General features: G+C 43.7%; 1 long non-coding RNA gene across 1 annotated transcript; it reads left to right on the top strand.

Moving 5' to 3' along the window:
• The first annotated feature begins 7,105 nt into the window (after positions 1 to 7,105).
• On the top strand, positions 7,106 to 8,322 carry LOC126994599 (uncharacterized). Its single transcript, XR_007749336.1, has 3 exons — positions 7,106 to 7,596; positions 7,869 to 7,923; positions 8,044 to 8,322. It is a non-coding gene; the product is annotated as an uncharacterized LOC126994599 (long non-coding RNA).
• Positions 8,323 to 8,980: the final 658 nt, after the last annotated feature.

Genomic DNA, 8,980 nt, shown 5'->3' with positions numbered 1-8,980 from the left:
TTCTATTGAAAGAGGTTACATAATGCAGAGTGGAGTCGTCGGCGTATGAGTGGACAGGACAGTTTGTTATGGAAAGAAGATCATTGATGAGTAACAGGAAGAGAGTGGGTGATAGGACAGAGCCCTGTGGAACGCCACTGTTGATAGGTTTAGGGGAAGAGCAGTGACCGTCTACCACCGCAGAGATAGAACGGCCGGAAAGGAAACTGGAGATAAAGGAACAGAGAGAGGGATAGAATTCGAAAGAGGGCAGTTTAGAAAGCAAAGACTTGTGCCAGACTCTATCGAAGGCATTCGATATGTCTAGCTCAACAAAGAAAGTTTCACCGAAACGGCTAAGAGAGGATGACCAAGTGTCAGTTAAGAGAGCAAAAAGATCGCCAGTAGAACGCCCCTTGCGGAATCCATACTGGCGATCAGATAGAAGGTTAGAAGTGTAAAGGTGCTTTTGAATCTTCCGGTTAAGGATTGATTCAAAAGCTTTAGATAGACAGGAAAGTAAAGCTATAGGACGGTAGTTTGAGGGATTGGAACGGTCACCCTTCTTAGGTACAGGCCGTACAAAGGCATACTTCCAGTAGGAAGGAAAAAATAGATGTTGATAGGCGGAGACGAAAGAGTTTGACCAGGCAGGGTGTTAGCACAGAAGCACAGTTTTTAATGACAACAGGAGGCACTCCATCAGGTCCATAAGCCTTCTGAGAGTTGAGGCCAGAGATGGCATAGAAAACATCATTTGGAAGAATCTTAATAACAGGCATAAAGGAGTAAGAGGGGCGATAAGTAGGAGGAATATGCCCAGAGTCTTCCAAGGTGGAGTTCTTACAGAAAGTTTGAGCGAAGAGTTCAGCCTTAGAGACAGATGAGACGGCAGTGCTGCCGTCAGGGTTAAGGAGAGGAGGGAAAGAGGAAGAAGTGAAATTGGATGAGATATTTTTGGCTAGATGCCAGAAGTCACGGGAAGAATTAGAAGAAGAAGGTGTTGACATTTTCTATTAATAAAAGAAGTTTTGGTAGATCGGAGAATAGATCTGGCACGATTCCGGGCTGAAATGTAAAGGTCAAAGTTAGTGAGAGTTCTAAGGCTCTGGAACCCTTTGTGAGCTGCCTCTCTATCTTTAATAGCACGAGAACAAGCGTGATTAAACCAAGGCTTTTTAGCGTGAGGAGTAGAGAAGTACATGGAATGTATGCCTCCATTCCAGAGACAATCACCTCTGTGATGCGCTGAGCACACGCAGAGGGGTCTCTCTCCTGGAAGCAGTAATCATTCCACGGGAAATCGGAAAAGTACATCCTCAGGTCGTCCCACCGAGCTGAGGCAAAATGCCAGAAGCATCGCCTCTTCGGCGGGTCCAGAGGATGTACAGGAGAGATAGGATAGGATAGAGAAATAAGGTTGTGATCGGAGGAGCCCTACGGAGAGAACAGTTTGACAGAGTAAGCAGAAGGATTAGAGGTAAGGAAGAGGTCTAGAATGATGGGCCTGTCTCCAAGACCTTTAATCTAGCAATGCGTTCACCTGTTCCACCTGGGATTGGCAGTGCAGGTGTTTCGTCATTTCCGTTCCGATTCAATTTGGTTTCAGTATTACAGTGACGAGAGTTGAGATTCAGCTAAAACAACAACAACAACAACAACAACAACAACAACAACAAAAAACCGATAGACACACACACACAGACACACACACACACACACACACACACACACACACACACACACACACACACACACACACACACACACACATACACATACGCACACGCACACGCACACGCACACGCACACACACACAGTTACACAGCGTCCTCGGAACACTATAGGTCGGTCATGCAGCACCACCCCTCCTTATGTCCCCTTCCCTCCCTTCCTTCTCCTCCTTCTCCCTCATTACATTCTCCCTCCCAAAGGTTTTTGGTCCAAGACTTATGCTTTCTTGTTACCTATGTGTGACCTCTGTGACCGTGACAACTCTCTCTCTCTCTCTCTCTCGTTTGTGTATGTGGGAGAGCATCATCTGGTGTATTATTTTTGTTGTTGTCGTTGTTATTGTTGTTTTTTCTGTCGACTCTATATCTTGTAGGTTTTTATCATTATTTTATTTTTAGTTGTCCTTGTTTGTTTCTCTCTGTGTCTTTTTGTTATCGGCCTACGGGACCTAAAACACACCAAGCCACAAGCCCCTAAATATAAGCCTCTCTCAGGAACACGTGTTGAAGCTGCCAAGAATAACGTAGGTATGCATTTCAGGGCTTCCACCTCCATATTTTTGGAAGAGCTAAAAAAATGTCTTGTAAGATGACAAAGGCTTAGTAAAAGGTTATTATGCTACTACTACTACTACTACTACGACTACGACTACTACTACTACTACTACTACGACTACTACGACTACGACTACGACTACTACTACTACTACTACTACTATTACTACTACGACTACTAAGACTACTACTACTACGACTACGACTACGACTACTACTACTACTACTACTACTACTACTACTACTACTACTCCCACCTGTAATTAATCAAAAGAGTGGCGCTCTATGAGCCTTGTGAGTCATCGGCGCCGATTGTTTATAAATAATTATGTTTGTTTTCCTTCTCGTTGATTCACGTCTTTGTCCAGTGTTTTACTGTGTTTTGTTTGGCCCCGGGTATTTGCCCTTCTATTAACCCGTACAGCATAAAACAGCTTAAAACCGTGAAAAATGAAGAACTGTTACGTCTTTTAGCTTACCGTCGCCTAGCAGTCGGTGTTCTAGGCCTTTTTTTGTCGATTTGAGAAGCGATATGGTCGCGTTGTTTGCCGTAGACATTCTTAGATTGTAATGCGGATCAGAGTAAATCGTTTTCTCTTGACTTATTTAGCACAGACTTATATATATATATATATATATATATATATATATATATATATATATATATATATATATATATATATATATATATATATATATATATATATATATATATATATATATATATATATATTATTAGGGAGTAGCTCATTTTGAGCTTTTTGATAGTTCAACTAGAGGTACAGTCGGCCAAAAGAGTTTTCACTCACGCAATTACAGTTTATACGTGGCCCGTCCTTACCAAAAATGCCGGTACAAAATTGCCGGTTCTGGAGGTCGGTATACCCACTATACCTTACCCACAACACTGTCAAACCACTTTCCAACCACCAACCACCTCAATTTCCACATCACGATCTCCAAAATCACTTTCAACATCCATACACACACAAAAAAAATGTACCCAGAAAATGGCTGCCAGATTTGCTAGTTATGGCAATAAATGAAATATATTTGGTGGTCAGTATTCACAAGGGATCAGTCTACTGTGGCAGCACCACAGAAATCACCCTCGACACACTCTAGTGACGGGAAAAAATAATACATTAAATACGTACGACGTACGTATCTGACGCTCAATGCTCTTAAAAAAATAATAACTACGTTGGACGTATCTGACGCTGTACGGGTTAATGAGGGTGATGAACGAGTGTTTGTCCTCGTCCTCCCCTTCCTCCTCCTCCTCCTCCTCCTCCTCCTCCTCCTCCTCCTCCTCCTCCTCCTCGTCCAACCCCACTTTCCTCCTCCAACTCCTCCTCCTCCCCCCGCTCTTCCTATTTCTCTGCATTCTCCTTACTAGTATGCAATGTCTAAGCCAGTTAGATAGATACAGACAGACAGACAGATAAATAAATAGATAAGGAGATAAGGTGATAGATAGCTAGGTAGACAGATAGGAGATAGGAATTGATAGGGAAGGAAAGAAAGATAGGTAGGGAAGGAGATAGAGATTGGAAATGCAGGCAACAGAAAGCCTATTGGCTCATTACGAGGTCGCCCGCTTGGGTGATTTAATCTCTTCGACCACCACTTGGGGCTTGAGGAGCAGATGAAAGCACCTCGATATTGAGGAGCGGATGAAAGCACCTCGATATTGAGGAGCGGATGAAAGCACCTCGTTATTCAGTTTACTCCCGACGCAGCGAAATGACGGTCGATTCTATATTTGAAGGAGTTAATGGTATTTGCATACTACTTCTGAGGGAAGATTGTTCCAGTTTCGGTTTGAAAAGAAACTCCTTCCACTGTCTGTATTACATCGACTCGACTGTATGGGTAAACCCTTATTTCTAGTTCTTGAGTTGGTGTGCAGTTCAAAGAATTTAGAGTAATTGACGTTATTGAACTTTTTCAGATACATGAAAACTTGAATCATATCCCCTCGTAGGCGTCTTTTCTCCAATATAAAGAGATTGAGTCGCTTTAGTCGTTCCTCGTACGGTTGAGACTTTAAGGTTGGAACCATCATTGTGGCGCGTCGTTGAATCTTTTCCAGTAAAGCAATGTCTTTTCTGTAATTAGGAGACCAGAACTGCACTGCATACTCGAAGTGCGGTCTTACCATGGAATTATACAAGGATAGCATCACGTCTGGTGTTTTACACTCGAAGTTCCTAGCTATGAACCCGAGCATAGTGTTGGCTTTGTTGTATGCTTTTTTACAGTGATTCGCGTGTTTCAGGTCACTGCTGATAGTGACTCCAAGATCCTTTTCCTCCTGCATCGCTTGCAGAGGTCTCCCATTCATGATGTATGTGTGGTTACTATTTTTGGACCCAATGTGCATGACTTTGCATTTGTCAACATTAACCCTAGATTGGTATTTCTGGTCCACAGCGTCCGGTCTTTTTCCTGAAATTTAATCATCCCGCCATAAATTTCCCAGTATCGCCCCACAAAGTGCTGCTGGACCAGCTGTCCTTTCTCAGTGCGCTGCCAAACACTTTAGAGGACGCCGCTCCGCTCCACGCTGCTTTACTGCTGTAACAGTAGGTGTCATGATCCCAGGCGGTCCAGATATATCATCGATGTTAGTAATAGGCCTTGTTATTACGTAGCATAAAAAAATATGATGGCAGGGTCTTATTAGATAGTTACAGTAGTTTACTGATGCTAGACAAGGCTAAAATGGTCTATTGGTGTGGAACCACTTATAAATCGGTTGCTATTAGGCTATATATACGTAATATGTATTTTGTCCTATTTTTCCCAGGACCTTACATCAGGATGAAAAAAAGAAGTGGAATAACACAGCGTCAGCTGCAGGAGATGCTTGCCAGTGACACACTGGAGGTATTTGGCGATGTTTCATCCCTTACTGAATGCGAGGACAGTGAGAGTGTTGTAGAGGAGGCGAGTGTGAGGGACCCAGCCCACACAGAACCCCAGGACCCCCAGCCCCATCCCACCATCACAGCCAGCCAAGACAGGCCCTCGCCTTCAGCCACATCCGGCCTGACAGGTGCCAGACGAACAACTGAGGAGGTCTGGGAGTCACCAGCGACACCACAATCACCTGATGGCGTCATTATTGAAGTGGCGAAAGAAAATATGACAGTGATTAGCGTGACACAGCATGGTGATAGTGATACAATAAGTAATGATGAAGTAATTATTTCTGCCACATGCCATTCTACACAACCCGCCTCAACCACACCTCTCCCAGGGCCTTCTACATCAGCTGTCCCAGGGCCCTCTACGTCACTTGTTGCACGACCTTCAACTGTTGGTCGTGGCAGGCAACGTAAAATGCCATGTAAACGCCCCACTCTGCAACGTACGTCTACACCTAAAAAGCAGAGTAAATGCCTCCACCTACCGTCTGCATTTGTCCAGAAGAAAAAACAAACGCAGAAACCAACTGCATCTTCATCTGACTCTGAAGATATTGATGATATCAGTCCTGTGAAAAAAATACCTTGCAGATTCACTGCAGACTACTTCGATGACTGGCAGGAAGATGCAGTGGACAGTGACTCTGATTTGGACTATGTGCCACTGTCGATGGATGACAGTGACAGTGACACAGCAGATGAAAAAGTTCACCACGTAACTGAACTGACAAGTGACAGTTTCAACCCGGATGACCCTGATCCTGTTCCACAACCACCTGATGATCTTCCACAAGCAGCTGCTGATGTTCAACAAACACCTGATGATGCTCCACAACCACCTGATGCTCCTCAACCACCTGAGATATACCATATAACAGCAGCACAACGTGTAGCACCAAACAAAGCAGTTTGGTCTAGGACACCTGTACGAAGAACAGTGCCACAACAGCAACCTGCACCAGTAACAAGAGGACTGGCATCGGACGACGCTGCTGCAGCTATAACACCATCAGATTTTATATCCCTCCTGTTAGATGACGTCATGTTGACAGAAATTGTCCGCTGCACTAATATACAAATTCAACGAAAACGCACAGCATACGCCAAGGAAAGAGCTGTTCTGGACCCGACGTCACTAATTGAAATTAAAGCTCTAATTGGCCTTTTGTTGCATGCAGGTGCAAATAATGATAATCATATGACTGTCGAGGAAATGTTCAGTCCCCGACATGGTCCATCTATTTACAGAAGCACCATGACTGCCTTTCGGTTCAACTTTCTGTTGAGGTGCATCAGATTTGATGATCTCAATACTCGTGAGGAAAGGCAAAAAACTGATAAATTTGCACCATTTAGGTATGTGTTTGAAAGGTTCGTCGCCAACTGTGGCAAACATTACAACCCTGGACAGAAACTGACAATTGACGAACAGTTACTTGCATTTCGAGGAAAATGCCCTTTCCGCATGTATATGCCTAAAAAACCAACGAAGTATGGCATAAAAATTGTCATGATATGCGATGCTGAGACCTTCTATATGTGCAATGCTGAAACGTACCTTGGCAAAAACCCCACGAGACAGACGTAATGTAGGTATTGCACATGCTACAACAATGACACTTCTCGAGCCTTTCCTAGATGTCGGGAGAACCCTGACAATGGACAACTGGTTTAGAAGCCTCCCTTTGGCCAAGGATCTCCTAACAAGAAACACGACATGTGTTGGAACGATTCGTAAGAAGCCTTACATTCCTACTGTGATGCTGGGAAAAGAAAGGAGCGACCAGAAAACAAGTGTCTTCCTCTTTGACTACAACACCACACTGGTGTCATTCAAGGATAAAAAGGATAAGACAGTTATGCTGTTGTCAACCCTTCACAACGAAGCTGTAATTGGAGAGAAGGCAAAACCTGAAATAATTCATTACTATAACACAAGTAAAGGTGGGGTTGATGTGCTAGACCACATGTGTGCTTCATACAACACCAGCAGGAAGACCCAAAGGTGGCCATGCTGCATGTTTTATGGCCTGTTGAACATTGCATCTATCAATGCCTTCATATTATATAACGAAGCAGGTCAAGCAAGAACCAGTAAAGACAAGGTGCGCCGGATTTTCCTGCAGAAGGTGGCATATGACCTAGCCAAACCACTAGCCCAACAAAGAGTGGACAGACGTACCATCCACGGGTCACTCCTTCACTGTGTGAAGGAGTGCTTTGAACTACAACTACCACCACCACAACAACAGGCAGATGGCACAGGTGGAAGGGCACGCTGCCACTTCTGCCACTGGAAGACTGCCAGCAGGTGCAGGAGTCGGTGCTTCGAGTGTGGCCAGATAGTGTGCACCAACCACTACAAACTCCTGTGCCCCAACTGCTATCAGTAAAAGGTAAACGAACAAATGATAATAAAATATTTATTTGACAATTATATAAGTATATTCTGACACACAATAACTCTCTCTCTCTCTCTCTCTCTCTCTCTCTCTCTCTCTCTCTCTCTCTCTCTCTCTCTCTCTCTCTCTCTCTCTCTCTCTCTCTCTCTCTCTCTCTCTCTCTCTCTCTCTCTCTCTCTCTCTCTCTCTCTCTCTCTCTCTCTCTCTCTCTCTCTCTCCACCATAATGTTGTCTCTTACTACAAAATTTGGCGTTTCCTGTTTCAGAAACGACCCTGTCCAGTGATGCCAAATTTCATAGAAGGGGGCCCTACAGTATGAGGTAACTAAAGTCACCCGAAAAATTATGCAATATTATTGCAAAAAGACATTCCCCATGTCTCATGGCTCATTTCGGGTATGCATCCCCTTGTACAATAATGGTCTTTTTCATATGTTCCAGGCACCTCACTTTTGAAGCTGGCCAGGGCAATGCAGTAATCTACCGTGATGGTCGGACCTCCAACCTTGTGTTTCTGTGCCTTTTCTTTTATTATGTACCTTTTTTGCAACTGCAAAAGATGTTTTACAAAAGTCACTCAAAATTTTACTTATTTTTGTTTCCTAGCTTAGTAAATTTTTATACAGTCATGATATACCTCATACTTGCTGTGATAGCATTCAGATGGATCTATTTTTTCATTTTTGTAGTCATTCAAACAATAAAAATTAGTGCTAGTATTTTTTTTTTATTATTTCCTCAGCCGGACCAGTTGGTCCAGGTATACCTCGTATGTACGCTGTGGACCAGAGATACCAATCTAGGGTTAAAAGACATTTGCCATTTTTCCGACCATTCGATAATGTGATTGAGGCCTTTCTGAATGATTTCGCAGTCGATCTTTGTGAGGGCCTTTCCACCCACCTTGGTGTCATCAGCAAATTTCGATATTGTGGATTTCAGTCCTGATTCGAGGTCATTGATATATATGATAAAGAGGATGGGTCCCAGCACTGACCTTTGAGGCACTCCACTAGTGACTGGAAGCCAATCGGAAGGCTGTCCGTTGAGTAGTACTCGTTGTTTTCCGTCGGTGAGCCAATCTCTTATCCACGCGATCAGATTGGCTCCAATGCCCGCCGAGTGCAGTTTCTTAAGGAGTCGCTCGTGCGGTGCCTTGTCGAAGGTTTTCTGAAAGCCCAGGTATATAGCATCACTGGGGATGTGGGCATCCCAGTTCTTATATATACCTTGGAAGAAGTCTAATAAATTCGTTAGGCAGGATCGCTTGTTTCTGAAGCCATGCTTGGTGTCGGAGATTATATATTGTCTTCTAGAAACTTAACAAGTTTATCTCTAATAATCTTTTCGATTATTTTTCCTGCCACTGATGTCAAAC

Source organism: Eriocheir sinensis, unplaced genomic scaffold (genome assembly GCF_024679095.1).
Source record: "Eriocheir sinensis breed Jianghai 21 unplaced genomic scaffold, ASM2467909v1 Scaffold828, whole genome shotgun sequence".
Taxonomy (NCBI): Eukaryota; Metazoa; Arthropoda; class Malacostraca; order Decapoda; family Varunidae; genus Eriocheir; species Eriocheir sinensis.
The sequence above is the reverse complement of the archived record's forward strand: the minus strand, read 5'-3'. Positions and strand labels throughout refer to the sequence as shown.